Raw genomic sequence first — 16,220 nt, 5'->3', positions numbered from 1 at the left:
GTGATTGTAGGTCCACCCCTAACCCTGAGCCTCTTCCCCATCAACAGAAAACAAGTGTTTTGACAGGGCCGATTTGGAGGTGGTGGTGTCTTAACATGGGAACCATTCCCACCCTGGCTTTCCACCTTTGTTTTTGCATATTGAAGGAAGTCTTCCAGACAAAAGGCTTCTGAGTGGTTTTTAAGGAGCTGGGCCAGTTCATAGGTATATTTCTCCTTACGTATTGTCAACTCTGGGCTGATTTCCATGGCCTTATCTTTAATTGTTACTCTCCAAATCAACAAAAAATATGGAGGCTGAAAAAGTGTTTTGAGTCCAACAATTCAGGACAATTGGAAAATATTTACTTCATGTAAACAAAGACTCTGGGAGGCACTGGGGAAAATTCCAAATCTCCTCTTGACATCTTCTTTTGTATAACAGCTTCATAATCGTTACCATCCACCCACAAGGAAATTGTGAGGTTCCACTAGAAATCTGGAGTGCTGTAGAAATATTACTGTGGCATTACCACCTTAGATTTGTGTAAAAGGATTAATCAGATCAAGGAAGAAATATTGTCCAATGGCCCTTGGGTGTGAGAATATTGAGATACAAACCTACAGTACGAATGAGGGTTTTAGAATGTCAGCATTAAATCACTGCACTTGTTAATCTCCCAAGCAAGCCAAAGGTTTACCAACCAATATTAATGCCCATTCTACAATAGGGTTACGATCATTGTACTTGACCTAAAAGTCAAGTCCAACACTTTAAACTGCTTCATCAGTGACACCTAGAATTCAAAATTTCCAACAGCTGGCAGAAGGGGCTGGGTAATAAATGAAGTCTCTTTGGGTGGCTATGAATGGAGATTTAAATTCTTGATTTCAATCAGTCAATGATATTTATTGTGCAGAGCCCTACACTAAGCATTTTTTATGGTATGTGTTAAGCATTTACTATGTATCAAACATTGTTCTAAGTGCTGAGAGAATACAGTATAATGAAGTTGATAGACGTGTTTCCTGCCCTGAAGGAATTTACAATCCTGCTAGTATATCCTTCCGTTTTAACTCATCTGAAAATAATTTTAGTATTTTTCCTCCATTAAATTTAAGATTCTTAAGGGCAGTGGTCAAGTGTCCTGATAGTGCTGAACTCTCTCGAGGACTTATTACAGTGTCTAGCACTCATTGGGTGATCAGTAAATGCCAGTGATTGAAGTAATAATAATAATTGTGTTTATTTGTTAGGTGCTTACTGTGTGCCAAGCATGACGTTAGATCTAATACAATCAGATCAGACACAGTCTTTGTCTCAGTGAGGCTCACAGTCTAAGTGGGAGGGAGAGCAGGGCTTTAATCCTTATTTTACAGGTGAAGAAACTGAGTCACAGAGAAGTTTAAGTGACTTGTCCAAAGTTACACAGCAGGCAAGTGGTAGAGCCAGAATTAGAAGTCAGGTCTCCTGATTCCCAATCCTGACACTTTCCACTTGACTATAGCTGCAAGCAGGTAGGACGGATGTGTATAAATTTTTTTTAGTGGTATTTTTTAAGCACTTTCATTCATTCAATCAATCAGTCATATTTATTAAGTGCTTACTATGTGCAGAGCACTGTACTAAGCACTTGGAATTTGTACTAAATTGTGGGGTAGATATAGGCTGATGTCCATGTCCCACACAGGGCTCACAGTTTTTCATTCCCATTTGACAGATGAGGTACAGAAAGTAAAGTGACTTGTCCAAATTCACATAGCAAATAAGTAATGGAGCTGGGATTAGAACCCAGGTCCTCTGATTCTGAGGCCCATGCTCTTTCTATTAGGCCACTCTTCTCCCTTCATGATATTCTGAAGCAAAACTTCAGTTGATGTGACAGAATCACAGATGGCTGAGAAATAATTGTGCCCAATTTATATTCTGGTATGCAGTGATCTGAGATAGGTGGCTTAATTCAAGACCATCAGTGGGCAGTCAATTAGGTGAAAAAAATAAGAAAGAAAACTCCGACTGAGCGAGACAGGTCATAAATATATATTACCCAGGAATTACCGGCATGGCTTCTGGCTTAAAGCTTACAAACCCCTGGTATACAGCAGTTGCATCCACACAAATATCTGCTAATCCCTAAAATGAGAGTTCAGCCATAAAAAAAACCATAAGAGGTAAAAAATAAACATATTTGCAGTTTTATCAGACAGACCGCAAATAGTCTTCCAAAGTCTTTTAAATGTTAGAAGGTGATTTCACAGGGGGCACTGAACTTCCTGAAAAAGACAGATCTTTTATTCATTCATTCATTCAATAGTATTTATTGAGTGCTTACTATGTGCGGTACACTGTACTACGTGCTTGGAATGGACAATTCGGCAACAGATTGAGACAATCCCTGCCCAATGACGAGCTCAGTCTGTCACTCATTTGGCCCCCAGAACTGCCTTCCTCTCTACTCTTCCAACACTCCTAGGACAAATGCTGATCACGACCAACCAAACGGACTACTGTTGCTCCCAGCTTACTGGTATCTCAGCCTTCAGCCTGTCTGCCCATGTATATCTACATGCTGCAGTGTGGATCATTTCCTATAACCAATGACCCGATCTCACTGCTCCCTTCCCCAGAAGCTTTCAGTAGTTCTCTTTCGATACTTGTTCGAAACTAAAAAACTTAAAAATGAGCTTTAAGGCTTCCAACTAGCTAGCTCCCTCAGCTCAAGCTGTTTTCTTCTTCTCCTATATGTCATTATGGGTTCTAATAATCACTGTGGTATTAGTTAAGCACTGAAGTATTTGCCAAGTACTTACTAAGTGCTGGAGTAATAAGGTGATCAGGCCAGGTACAGTCCCTGTTCCACATGGGGCTCCATATCTAAGGGGGAGGAAGTACAGGTATTTAATCTCCACTCTAATGATTAGGAAACAGGCACAGAGAACTTAAGTGACTTATATGGTCTCCTGGAAAGGACATAGGCCTGGGAGTCAGAGGACCTGGTTTCAAATTCCAGCTCTGCCAATTGCCTGCTATGTGACCTTAGGCAAGTCACTTAACTCTGAGCTGTATTTCCTTCATCTTCAAAACTGGGATTCAATACCTGCTGTCCTTCTTAGACCTATCTACCCAAGTATGTAGTACCGTGCTTGGCACATAGTAATCACTTAACAAATATCACTATCATTACTTTTATTAATAAGATCATACATCAGGAAAGTGGCAGTCAGAATTAGAACCTAGTTCCCCTGTCTCTCGGGCCTGTGCTATTAGGCCACACTGTTTTCTCTTTGAACGATCAAACCTTCTTCCATTACCTACAAGTAACTACCCCACCTTCTAGCCGTCAAATCCCCCATTTTCCCTGCTCAGAATACCCTTCCCTCTCATCTTCATAGTCTGCATCCCATCCCTCCTTCAAAAGTTTATAAAAAGCCCACCTCCTGAAGGAAATCTTCCCAGATTAGTTTCTCCTCCCCGTCTACCTGACAACCAGCCTTCTTAGTTCTTATGTATAGCTCTGCAAATTTCATGTACTGTTACGATTTCATGGTTTCTGAGGAATGGTATTTAAGCAATCAAATTTTCCCCATATAATGACTTATGTAAATAGGAGGGGCTGATCCCAAGGAAATATCTTTTCACCAAGTCAAAGAGTCAATAAAAATCTAGTTTCAATTTTATACTGGTATAACTTTTTAAATCATTTTAAACAATTTAATGTCCCAGTGGTCACATAGATACACTGTGCTTTCTGTTGCTTGTGTTCTTTTCTTTGGTGCCCAAGAGTTTCTATGTGTAAGAGTAGTGTGGTCTTTCTGTATATGTCCTAGGGTGCCATTCTTCTGCCAGTCCATCCCTCAACTGCTCCTTTGATTCGAGAGTATGAAAGAACCCAGAATGCCATCTGTCAGTTACATCACTGTGGGAATATCAGGATTTCTTGAGCACTTTCACAGATGGATTGGCAGGTGGAAGTGTCTCTAAAAACATGGAGTCTGTCTGTACATGGCATTTCTCACTAGTACAACAAATTGCATTTCCCATTAGCGAACATTGCATTTGTTTTGTCCTGACTATCATTCAAGGATTTGAAGAGCCTTGGAAGTGGGAACTACAGGGGCCAACCTAAACCTTTTGCCTTTCCTATTCAGAACTCTCATTAATCAATCTATAAATGCAATTTATTGAGCACTTACTGGGTGCAGAAAATTGTTACAAGGGCTCTTCTCTCTCTGGATCATCTATAGCTAATTTGAATCCAGGCTACCACTGTGGTGGGGCGGGGGCGGAGGGGGCGGCCGCTGGGAGGAGTCAGAGGGAAAGGTCTTAATTGATGCTGGAGTTTTCCTGGATTCATTTCTGCCACATTTGGACATGGGTCTGGCACCTCTTGCCTAGCACTGGCACCTAAAGTCTGGGGCAAAAGGGTGTAGTGTCAAGACAATAGAGAAGCAGCAAGGCTTACTGGAAAGAGCATGGACTGGGGAGTCAGAGGACGTGGGTTCTAATCCAGGTCTGCCACTTATCTGTTGTGTGACCTTGGGCAAACCACTTAACTTCTTTGTGCCTCAGTTACCCCATCTATAAAATGTGGATTAAGACTGTGAGCCCCACTTGGGACAATCTGATTACCTTTTATCTACTCCAGTGCTTAAAATAGTGCTTGGCATATAGTAAGCACTTAACAAATACCAAAATTCAAGCGCTTAGTACAGTTCTCTGCACACAGTAAGAGCTCAATAAATACAATTGAATGAACAATGCACTTTCCAAATACAACCTCCATATTTTTAGTTCTCCTCCACCCTTGCACCCTGGCTGAGGTATTAAATAATAATAATGACTTATTATGTGCCAGGCACTGTACAATGTGCTGGCGATTAGACTGTAAGCCCGTCAAACGGCAGGGACTGTCTCTATCTGTTGCCGACTTGTTCATTCCAAGCGCTTAGTACAGTGCTCTGCACATTATCTGCACAAGATAATCGGTTGTGATATAGTTCTTGTCCCACAAAGAGTTTACGGTTTTAATCACCATTATACAGATGAGGTAATGAGACATGGAGAAGTGAAGTGACTTGCCCAAGGTCACGTAACAGAGAAGTGGTGGGGCTGGGATTAAAAGCCAATTCCTTCTGACTCCCAGGCCCATGCTCTATCCACTAGGTAATGCTGCTTCTCTAAATGGCCATTCCCTATCCACGCTAAGCTGAGAGAATCACCTCTATTATCTTGTACTTTCCCAAGCACTTTGAACAGTGTTCTGCACATGGTAAGTGCTCGATCAATACCAGTGATTGAAATATTGAGTTCACCATTTTGAAAATCCACCAGGGTCTCTATTCAAGGTCAGGGTGTAGTTTAGCTCTGCGTTGAGGTGAGTCTCATGACTCCAGAACTCAAGTTAAAACTTGGGAGTTCTGTGGTAACAGCGTGAACTTGCAGGCACGCCAAAACACGTACAGATGAAACTGGCAGCTCTTCTTCACGGCTCAACCAAACAGCATCGGGAAGATCGGAGATCTCCCTTTCAAGCGTCCTGAAATGTTAGCAACACTATTTTCCGGCTAATGAGTAACTCAGTTTCTCATGCGAGTAAGTGAAAATTAGGGTTGTTTATGCTAGGGTAGGAGTAGATCATCATATGACATCGTTGAAACTTAATATATCAAGAAGTCTGTGAGGTCATTTTATTTCTCCTCCTGTTCCACACCCATACCCCTGCAGGGATGATTTCGATGTTTATTCTCTGAGCACTTTCAGCCATCTGTTTTTTAAAACACAAACAACTGAGTTTGCGTGGAATTTCCCAAGAGACTTCCACAAGCTGACAGAATGCTGGTGCTACGGATTTGTGCTTTAGGGTCAGAATCCTTCACTCTGAACTTCATTCTGGGCCTTCACGGCTGGTTAGGACTACATATGCTCAAATTCCCAATGTGGGAAACTCATCAATGGTATTTATTGAGCACTTACTGCATGAAGAGCATCATCATCGTCATCATCAGTGGTATTTATCGAATGTATATTATGGGTAGAGCACTGGTCTAAGCCCTGGAGAGAGTACAATATAACATGGTTGGTTGACATGTTCTCTGCCCGTGAGGTGCTTACAGTCTAGAGAACTCATGTCACTTTTAAAGAAGCACTTTTCAAGAGGTAGCATGGGCTAGTGGATAGAACAGGGGCCTCGGAGTCAGAGGAATCTGGGTTCTAATTCTGGCTCCTCCCCTTTTCTGCTGTGTGACCTTGGGCAAGTCACTTAACTTCTCTGGGCCTCAGTTGTCTCATCTGTAAAAAGGAGATTAAGACAGTAAGCACCATGTGGGACATGGTCTGTGCCCCATCTTATTACCTTTGTATTTACCCCAGAGCTTAGTACAGTGCCTGACACATAGTAAGTGCTTAAGCAATGCCATTGAAAAAACAAACAACAAAAATAACAACTTGGTTCAATGACTAGATAAGTAGAGGCATGTGAAATCCTTAAAATGTGTTCAGTAAATCAGGAGCAGAAATCTTCCTCCAAGAACACACTGATCTTTAGAAATATTCATTTCTGAAATGAAACTAAAGTAACTTCAGAGTTTCTCAGACAAATTAACCTTTTTAAAATTTCACCCCAGAGTGCATTATCAACATTCAGACCATATCCAGATAAAGTGAGAACATTCAAATGGCCAATCTTGTGTCCCAAACATTGTTTTTTTGGTGCATTTTAGAGCAGTGTGGCCTAGAGGAAAAAGCACAGGCCTGGCAGTCAATAGGATCTGGGTTCTAATCTGAACTCTGCCAACTGCCTGCTGCATAACTTTGAGTCACTTAACTTCTCTGTGCCTCAGTTTCCTTATTTGTAAAATAATAATGATGGTATTTAAGCACTTACTATGTGCCAAGCACTGTTCTAAGCGCTGGTGTGGGGGGGATACAAGGTAATCAGGTTGTCCCATGTGGGACTCACAGTCTTAATCCCCATTTTACAGATGAGGGAACTGAGGCATAGAGAAGTTTAGTGACTTGCCCATTGTCACATAGTTGACAAGTGGTGGAGTCAGGATTAGAACCCATGACCTCTGACTCCCAATCCCATGCTCTTTCCACTGAGCCATGCTGCTTCTCTAAAATGAGGATTCAATTCCTGTTCTCCCTCCTAATTTGACTGTGAGCCCCATATGGGACAGAGACTGTGTCCAACCTGATTGTCTTTTATCTACCCAGTGCTTAGTACCATGCTTTGCAAATAGTAAGCTTTTAACAAATACTACAACTATTGCTGTTATTATTATTATTGTTCAGTTGTAAAGTGAGGATTAAGTCCTACTCCCTCTTCTTAGAATGTGAGTTCCATGTGGGATAAGGATTGTGTCCAACCTGGGTATCTTGGATCTACCCCAGCACTTACTACAATGCTTGGCACATAGTGAGTGTTTAACACACACCATAATAATTATTATTATTATCATTGCCTACAGAACATGCAAAGGCAATGAAAAAGCAGACAGGTGGCTTATATAAGCAGGCGGCTGATTTGATTGCACAATAGATTCACTCAGCCTGTTTGCCATTCACTGCCCTTCCACATTAATTCCAGCCTTAGAAGCACAACAGCACGGGCTTGGGAGTCAGAAGGTCATGGGTTCCAATCCTGTTGTGTGGTCTTGGGCAAATAACTTTACTTCTCTGTACCTCAGTTACCTCACCTGTAAAATGGGAATTAAGACTGTGAGCCCCATGTGGCACAGGGACTGTGTCCAACTCAATTTCCTTGTATCCATCCCTGCGTTTAATACAGTGCTGAGCACAGAGTTAGTGCTTAATGAATACCATTATTATTAACAGCAGGAGACATAATAAAAATAATAAATCATTACTAACAAACACATGAGTGCTGAGATGGATTCTTAGCATGGGATAAGCAGGAAGTGGGAAGGATTAATTGAGCAAGGGCTTTGAAACTAGAGAAGGACACGGTTTGGTGAGGGAGTGAGAGGGGAGTCAAGGAGAATCGAGGGTGAGGGATAGGTAGGTTTGCTTTGCAGAAACAAAGAACACACATTGTGGGGGTTCGGGAAGGAAGGGAAGAAAGCAGGAGAACAGCAGGAGAGGGAGCAAGATTCTCCTAGTCTGCCCCTCAGCCCCAAAGTGTGCATAAATATCTAGGCTAACATGCAGACCCCAAAAATTATTTGGCAGTCTAGACAAAACATGAATATTTTCACAGCAAACCTCTCCTCACTATGGTAGAAGAGATTCTTGGGAAGCAAATGTTTTAATTAACCAGTTCATTTTATAGACAACCCCACACGCATTGGTTCATTCTTGCCAAATTGTTTGTCACTGCTTGAAGTGGGCGGGGGAATCAGATGACCTAAAAAGGACCGTGCTCCATCCACCCTGGAGAAAAAATTATCCAAACACTCTTCCAGTGGCTCTAACTCATCATCATATCACTGTTAATTCAGATGGGATCTGATGAATTGTGAAACAGTTGTAGAAATTCTAGAAATTTTGGGCCTGGTCTGCAGTGATCAAAGGGGATTTTTCAAGTGAAAAAGGCTTTGTAATAATTGTGGTATTTGTTAAGCACTTACTATGTGCCAAACACTACACTGGGGACTGGGGTAGATACAAGATAACCAGTTTGGACACAATCCCTTTCTCACATGGGACCCATGATCTTAGTTGGACAGACAATAGGTATTGAATCCTCATTTTACAGATGAGAACACTGAAGGACAGTGAAGTTAAGTGATTTTCCCAAGCTTGCCCAGTGGGCAAGTGGCAGAGCAGGGATAAGAAGCCAGGTCTTCTGAGTCCTAGACCCTTGCTATTTCCACTAGGCCACACTGCTTATCTTGGGCCATAAATGTGCTTGGGATGAGCCTGCTTGCTTGGAGTAAAACATATACATGTGGGGAGAGCCCTGGGCATGTGAGGTGAGCATTTTTAGAGTCACAGACGCAGGACCTTTCCAGAGCAACCCTGCCATCCGTGCCTAGAACCAGCTTGGCTAGGGACTGGTGGGGGATGTGTAAAACATAAGGCTATAAGCAACGTCATTTTTAGTCCAGCCAATGGGCATCCAATTCAGGGATCTATCTCCAACGGCAGCAACAGGATTCTGGTGGTTAGCGAGTGATGATTATCTGGTGAGTGCTTCCACCAGCAGCTCCCATCTGGGAGGACTCCAAAGTAGACAGGAGGCACGTAGAGACTTGCAGTCTCACAGGCAAAGATCTGCATCCCCATAAACACGACCAAGCAGTTTTAAACCAATCCTGAAGCAATCTTATGGAGTTTATGATTTCCCACTTGGACTCCCGAAGAGCAGGGCATGCTTTCCTTAATAAATATTCAGCAGGTTTGTGATTTATCTTGGGGTGCCCTGTGCCCTTTGCAGATCCAGCAACTATGTTAGCGTCCTGCATCTGGATATGCTGGCCATCCTTTGTACATGGTGTCTGTGGTATGGTAACATCCCTTAATCCCATTTCCATTAGCAATTAGATAGGTGCCCAAGTATTTTTCCCTTGGCAGTCTCGTAAAGAAGTGAAACCAGCCAGGTTTGCAGCACTGTCACTCAGGGAGATGGTGGGGCTTGTCTCTGATTTAGCAGAGCACTCCTTATGCTTTCCATTCCAAGCACCATATTATCAACTGGGCCAGAAGGCAAAACAACAAGTTAAATTAATTGGAGATGCAAATCAAACACCAAGCGTGTGGGTTGGAGATTCAAAAAGAGATTGAAAATTTGAGTATAACCTGCCCAAATGCCTTACAAAATCTGTGGACCGTGTTTGCACAAGACAGGCATGATTTAAAAAAGGAATTCTATTTTTTTTCTCTAGAAAATCAGCATAAAGCAAATCTAATGTTAATGGGAATTTTGCTTCACAGATGGGTAAACAGTTTGGGATCCAAGTACCATTAGCCCTGCCTCATAGATCTCTCCAGGAAACCTAGTGTCAGCCCATCCACCTGAATGACACACAGGATTTTGACTTTTCTAGTCTTTTCCTGCTCGCTGAGCCTTAACCCCTTGCCAACCTGGTGGTAGCCCTTCAGGGAGCCACAGGCAATCAGGTGGACTCCTGATCATATAAAAGCATGCTTCACCTATACCAGCTCACTCTAACCCTGAGTCCTACTACCCTTCTGAATTATTAATAATAATAATAATAATGTGAATAATAAGTCAGTCTGTTCATCATATTTACTGAGTGCTTACTGTGTGCAAGGTACCGTATTAAGTGCTTGGGAGAGTATACTATAACAATAAACAGACACATTCCCTGCCCTTGGTAACTGTATGTGGAACACTGTGCTGGAAGCAATATGGTCTAGCAAAAAGAGCAGGGTGTCTGGGAGCCTGAGGATCTAGATTTTAACCTCAGCTCTGCCACTTGTCTGCTGTGTGACTGTGGGCAAGTCACTGATCCTCTCTGTGCCTCAGTTCCCTCATCTGTAAAATGAGAATTAAGTTCTACTCCCTCCTACTAAGATTGTGAGTCCCATGTGGGACAGGAACTGTGTCCAACCTAATTGTCCTGCATCTATCCCAACACTTAGCACATTGCTTGGTGCATAGTAAGTGCTTAACAAATAACATTGTTACTACTATTATTCTTCTTATTGTTACTAAGTGATGAGGTAGAGACACATATACATATCAAACACAGTCCCTGTGCCTTATAGAACTCACAGTGTATAAGCTTAGAGACAAACCACCATGCTTTCAGATCCTTCTATTTGGCAACTTGAAATTAATTTTAGGGTCTTGTGATCTCCTTGATGGTTGAGATGGAGTCTGCTTACTCTATTGTACTCTCCCAGGTGGTTGGTACAGTGTTCTGCATTTAATAAAATTTCAATAAATAGCATTTATTATTGGATTGACTTTGCATCCCATGAGGATTGTGGGAAATATTTTCAACCTTCATTGAGATTGCCACTTGCAGGCCCACCCACATCCAGCCTTCCAGATCTGTTGAAATAAATGAGAAAAAAAATCTACAAAATAGAGTAGCAAACATATATGTCACAAAACACTTATGGTTACTTTGTTCAATAAATCATATTTATTGAGCATTTACTGTTTGCAGAACACTGTACTAAGCTTGGGAAAGTAAAACACAACAATAGAACAAACACATTCTCTACCCACAACAGAACAATAGCTTACTAGGTTTCATTCTGAAACATAGGATACCTCAGCAAATGCTTATGGCATTTTGTTAAACGTTTGGGAAAGGATAGAGTTTACTGGCCTTCATAGGTGATAACTTTTTCATCTTGAGCCAGGAGGCAGAAACAGGACAGATATTTGGGGGGAATGTCTATAGGGAGTGTGAAAGATTCAAAGACCTGAAAAGTTGAAAGGCACCATTTGGGGCCTTTTCAGTCCTGAGTGGAAACTTGGGTATTTTCAGAGATTTTGGGTGAATAACAATTGGAGGCTAGCTCAAAAAGCTGTGGGGGGACATCACCCTCTTTGGCCCCAGGCATTAAAACCTATCACTGTTGCACTTTCAAACATCCGAAATAAGGTGTATAATGTACCTATGTATTTAGCCTTATGTATTTTTGCCTACCATGTCAATGTTGGGAAGAACTCAAAACTTCTGCAATGTGTTAAAAAGAAAATCCCACACAGGTCTGAAGATTAATTTGCAGACGACTACGTCAATCAATCTCATTCTCTCATTTTCCTTAAGTCCTCAGTTGGATTCTCATTTACCTCACTGCAGCCCCCAGTTTGCTTCAGTGTTTGAGTGTATGGTACATTTCATGTCAGTCCACATTCTGTGAAAATAATCCTCTAATCTTTCAATCTTCAGAGTGTGAAAAACATTCGCATGTTCAGAATTAAGCTGTGTCTCACGAAAAAGCTACTCAGAATGAAATTTTGAAACATTTATAAACATGAGACAAGAACTCTGGAAATTAGATTTTTTCACTTGAAGTTTAATCTTCACTTCTGAAGCATTGAAACTATGATAAACACTCCTTCACTGCCAATGCCACAAATATTTAACGGTCTGCTCTGGGGCTGTCATAAAAACTTAATTCTTCTAGTTGCCATGTTCACTGGATAAAGCTCACTTGGATGCCAACCTTTGGGCAGTAGCTTAAAGATTTAGTTAATACATAGAAAAGAAAAAGAAGATACACTTTTCCCAAATCTAGTTTAGAAAAATAATCTCCTTAAACCTTACTTGAATCCCTTGCAGTATTTGCTAAAATATACTTTAGCTCTTTAACTGGGTCTTCGAGGACTCCGAACTACTGATTGTTTTTGTGAAAAGTAAAGTATTATCAAGCAGTAATGAGTTTTTAAGGAACAGCCAGATCCAAGTACTCATAGAGCCATTACATCCCTTTAATGTGAAGTGATTAAAGCTCACCTAGATAGATGGACCCCTCTCAGGGTCACACCTGGAGAGTTCCCAGTACTCTACAAGTCTCGACTATGGGAGGGAGAGTCAAGCAGAGGCTGACCCATTCCATTCCTAGCTTGGGCAGTGGCTAGCGAGCGGAAGGCAATCTGCTACAAGTCAAAACTCACCTGTGTTGGGGAGCAGCAGCATGGGAGAGAATCAAGGGTGAGGACTCAAGTTTACTGTGCAGAAGGAAGCAGTGGTAAGCCATTTCTGTATTTTTACCAAGAAAACTCTATGGATCCACTACCAGAACAATTGTAGTTGGAGGTGGGGTGTTCTGGGAGAGATGTGTCCATGGCATCGCTATGGATCAAAGATGACTCGACGGCATCGATGAAACAAGATGGATGGGAGTTCAGCAGCCAGAAGAATGGCTTATTGAAGAGGAAGTGTTCTATGGCTTGTGTAGTCTAACACTTCTCAAACACTGAGGAAGGTGAATAGTTGTTCCAGGAAAATGATAAATGGCCCAGACTTTTGTTTCCTGGATCCATGAAATCCTAAGAGTTTAATTTAAAAGCCTTTACTGGGAACTGTTTGAAAATTGAAGGCAAGTATAAAGTCAGTTGCATATTATAGTCCTAAAAGCATCTTCACCTAGCACTGAAGTCCCTGTAAACCATAATCATAATGACTGTTCCGGGCCTATAGTGGATCAGATAAATTAACCAAAGCCCTGATTTCTAGAAGGCCCCTGTTCCCCTCCCTGTCTCGCACAACAGAACCACTCTGTGCCTCTCAGGGCTTAGTACAATATTCTCCCCACAGTATGCACATAAATACTTTTACTACTACTAGTGAAGGACCAAGACATCTTCAAAGCCCTACATCTTATCTCCTCCAAGAGGCCTTCTCTTACACTCCCACTTCCCCTTCCCATTTGCCCTCCCTTCTGCATCACCTGTGCTCTTGGTCTGTTCCTCTTAAGCACTTTAATATTCATCCCACTTTTAAGCCTCAAAGGACTTTCATACATATCTTGACACTATATCATTTCCCCCTTCTATCAGGAGGGCAGGGATCATGTCTACAAATGCTATTGTATAGTACTCTTCCAAGTGCTTATACTCTCCCAAATACTTAGTACAGTGCTTTGTGCATTGTAAGTGCTCAATAAATACCATTGATTGATTAATTGACAGAAGTCAGGCCCTGGAACTAATAGCTTTCAATCAATCAATCAATGATATTTCTTGTGTGTTTGCTATGTAATGAGCACTTTACTTAATGAAGTATAACACAGCCTCAGACTGGAGCAGTAGTTTAAGAAGGTGAATTATTGCACCAATAAATAATTTGTTTCTCTTTCAGCACTGTCACCAACTCTGTGTGTGACCATGTTTCTGTGGTCAGGGACCCATTGAAATCCCTTGGGGAGCAAACCAAGGAAATAAAGGACATGGCCACTGCCATCAAGGTGCTTACAGTCTGACAGGGGCAAGTGGATCCAATCTGCCAAGGACTTAGTATAGTGCTCTACACATAAGTGCTCAATAAATACCACTGATTGATTGATTGATTGTCATGGTGTAATAGGTGAGAGTAAGACAAATGATAAAAACAAAAGTAAGAAATTAAATATGTAAATAAAAGCTTATTTAAGAATGTTAAGGTGGTTGATGGTGCTGCAGACCCAGTAAAGTCAGGGAATGCTTCTGGGAGGGAGTGCTATTTTAGGAAGGCTTTGAAGGTGGGACGGATGTGGTTGAGTGCATATGAAGGGAGTGGGAATTCTGCACAGATGTAGATTTGGGAGGAATGAGTTGGAAATGAGAAAGTTATGAGGGAAGAACAGACAGAAGATGAGGTTGAAAGGAGAGGAGAAAGCAAAGAAGAGAGTGGATAGGTAAGGAAGGGCAATTTATGGAGACCTCTAAAGCCAAGATGAACAGTTTTTGTTTTATGGAGAAGAAATGGGTAGTCATTGAAATTTCCTGAGGAGGGAAATAATGTACCCCAAAAAGTGTATTGGAAAGACAATGCATGCCACTGCTGTTTTTACAACAGACTAGAGAGGGAAGAAGTTTGAGGAAGGGAGACCAGTAAGGAGAGAAGCAGCCTGGCCTAATGGTAGAACACAGGCCTGAGAGTCAGCAGGACCTGGGTTCAAAACTCTGCTCCATTACTTGTCCTCTATGTGACCTGGGGCATGTTACTTCACTTCTCTGTGCCTCTATTACCTCATTTGTGAAATGGGGATTGAGACTGTGAGCCTCATGTGGGACAATGACCATGTCCAGCTTGATAATCTAGTACCTACCCCAGCACTTAGAACAGTGCCTAGTACAGAGTAAGGGCTTACCAGATATCATAAAAAAAATTAATGAGGCTATTACAGTTAGGAAATGGTGAAGGTTCCAAACAGGTTGGTGGTAGGAAGGGTAGAGAGTACCTACCCCTCCCATCCTTTAACTGTTGGAGTTCCTCAAGGGTCAGTTCTTGGCCCTCTTCTGTTCTCCATTTACACTCACTCCCTCGGTGAACTCATTTGCTCTCACGGCTTTGACTACCATCTTTACGCAGATGACACGCAGATCTACATCTCCGCCCCTGTCCTCTCCCCCTCCCTTCAGGCTCGCATCTCCTCCTGCCTCCAGGATGTCTCCACCTGGATGTCGGCCCGCCACCTAAAACTCAACATGAGCAAGACTGAGCTCTTCATCTTCCCTCCCAAGCCCGGTCCTCTCCCAGACTTCCCTATCACCGTGGATGGCACGACCATCCTTCCCGTCTCTCAGGCCCGCAATCTCGGTGTCATCCTTGACTCGTCTCTCTCGTTCACCCCACACATCCTATCCGTTACCAAGACCTGCCGGTTTCACCTTTACAATATCGCCAAGATCCACCCTTTCCTCTCCACCCAAACGGCTACCTTTGGTACTTTAATTTTCCTTCAACCAGCCTCCCTCTGCCGCAACTCCTGCTCCCATGTCCCACTGCTCAGAAGAGGCATTTGAGTTCACAGGAATTGGGGGGAAATATATTGACTCTGGAATAAGGAAAGAAGGTTCCCTCTGGAAACATTCCAACTTCCCAAGAGGTTCTGCATGACAGCATTAGGTCACACTACAACATCCAATGCAGACTGTAAGCTCATTGTAGGCAGGGAATGGGTCTGATGTATTGTTGTATTGTACTCTCCCAGGTGCTTAGTACAGTGTTCCTCACACAGTAAGGATTCAATAAATATTATAATGAATATTTATTATAAATATCAATAAATATTATTAAATACTGACTAAAGTATCTCTGTTACTTCCAGGTTGGCAAATGGTATGAAGTACTGTTGAGAATTGTTTGCTAGTAAGGGATGGAAGGAGCCTAGGCAGAACATGGGGCTTGGGGTCAGAAGATCAGGGTTCTAGGTCTGGGCTTGCCACATGCCTGCTAAGTGACCTTGGGTAAGTCATTTAACTTTTAGGCACCTCAGTTCCCTCATCTGTGAAACAGACAATTGAATTGTACATTGCCTTGATTCTATTTAGTTGCCATTGTTTTTACGAGATGTTCTTCCTCTTGACTCTATTTATTGCCATTGTACTTGTCTGTCTGTCTCCCCCGATTAGACTGTAAGCCTGTCAAATGGCAGGGACTGTCTCTATCTGTTGCCGACTTGTTCATTCCAAGCGCTTAGTACAGTGTTCTACACATAGTAAGCGCTCAATAAATGCTATTGAATGAATGGAATGTGTCCCTCCCTTCTCTTAATAATAATGATGGTATTTGTTAAGCACTTACTATGTGCAGAGCACCGTTCTAAGCGCTGGGGTAGACACAGGGGAATCAGGTTGTCCCACGTGGGGC

The 16,220-nt window shown here is 42.2% G+C and overlaps 1 non-coding gene across 1 annotated transcript; it reads left to right on the top strand.

Moving 5' to 3' along the window:
* The first annotated feature begins 12,393 nt into the window (after positions 1-12,393).
* Positions 12,394-12,531, top strand: LOC114809712. Its single transcript, XR_003757489.1, has one exon. It is a non-coding gene; the product is annotated as a small nucleolar RNA SNORA7 (small nucleolar RNA).
* Positions 12,532-16,220: the final 3,689 nt, after the last annotated feature.

This window comes from Ornithorhynchus anatinus, chromosome 2 (genome assembly GCF_004115215.2).
Source record: "Ornithorhynchus anatinus isolate Pmale09 chromosome 2, mOrnAna1.pri.v4, whole genome shotgun sequence".
Classification (NCBI taxonomy): domain Eukaryota; kingdom Metazoa; phylum Chordata; class Mammalia; order Monotremata; family Ornithorhynchidae; genus Ornithorhynchus; species Ornithorhynchus anatinus.
This window is presented reverse-complemented; position numbering and strand designations above follow the sequence as displayed.